Consider the following 1481-nt stretch of genomic DNA (forward strand, 5'->3'; position numbering starts at 1 on the left):
ACCTCTAACCTGGGGGGGGGGGTCTTCCCTTCCCACCTGCTTCACCCCTTCCTTCAACGCTCTCCCCTCCCACACTCACAGGGACTGGGATTGCCCAAGACCCACCCGTTTAGCTCGAGTCTCACCCTTCCTTCAGACCCTTCCATCAGCTGCCCAACTCAAATCCACCTGTTGCCTCGTGGGGCCTCCACCTGCATCTCCATCCTCATCTGTCACTGGAGCAACATGACAAACATCGGGACTAGCCCTTTTCCCTGCTCGCTGCTCCACAAGTGTTTCAACACTCCAAGACTGCACTTCATTTTGCTAAACACGGTTACTGGAGACCAATGGAAAACTGGCACGACCACCAGCAGCCTTTTGAACAGGCAAGAACAAAAGAGCCAACACATCTGCCCTCTTCAATGGATTACCTCGAATAATAAAAAAAAACAGCCCTTACGTCCTGTTTAATATTCAAATGTGGTACACGCCATTTAAAGCAAATAATTTTCTGCTTCCTTAAAAAAAAAACAAACCACCCATTACAAGAAAATTTGATTAAGTCCTGCTCGACGACTTCATACGTGAGGGCATTTTAGGCTGCCTGACGAGGACAGTTACAGTGTGAGCAGGATTTAACCGTTGCAGCTTGCCCGTGTGTCTGCCAGTGACCTTCCAGCAGGAAGCCTCACGAGTTTCATTATTTCCTAAGATGCTTCAAGCCCAAGTATGAAAACCCACCCAAATACTAATTACGAACTTCCAGTGCAGGTGTTAGAAACATAATATAATATTGGAAGTCCACAGCAGGTCCATTTTCTAACAAACTGAACACAAGCAAGACCAACATTGCAACACCAAGTGGCAAAGTGAATCCTGATGGAAAAAGTCAATTCTTAATGGCGTTTACAAAAATTTTCGATACCTGTTTCACTAAACACTCCGAGAACGGCTCTGCATGAAGCATTCAGCAACTCACATTTGTCCACTGTGAAGCAAGACTAAATTATCCACTTAGTTCTTGAGGAAACTCAGTTGATGTTCCTTACATTTATAAGGCAAAAACGAAGAAGAAAAAACTTTCAGATGATGCACAACAAAATGTCTGAAAAGAAAACCAGGCACGTACTCTGCACGTTGAACCCTCCTCCTGTATTATTTTTACTCATTGCTACATAAAAAAATAAAAAAGGGACTCTTGGATCGGTGGCATCTCTTTAAAAAATGAATAAATAACTCAAATCACCGAGTATTAGATGACGTAAACATACCTGCACATCACTACGGTGCTCGCTACGCCTGTGGCACGGGCCACCCCCTCCACCCCCAGCTGGCGACCTGAGCCTCCCCGCCACGACTGCACAAAGGGTTCACAACACAAAAGCTGGCTCCGCTTTCTCAGAGTCGTGGTGGCTCAAGGCCCGCTCTCACAGCCCTGCTGACAGCAGCGGCATGCTGCTGCTCGCCTGCCCGCACAGCCCCCGATGGTCCCTGCGCTC

The sequence above is a fragment of the Buceros rhinoceros genome, unplaced genomic scaffold (genome assembly GCF_000710305.1).
Source record: "Buceros rhinoceros silvestris isolate BGI_N320 unplaced genomic scaffold, ASM71030v1 scaffold33994, whole genome shotgun sequence".
Taxonomy (NCBI): Eukaryota; Metazoa; Chordata; class Aves; order Bucerotiformes; family Bucerotidae; genus Buceros; species Buceros rhinoceros.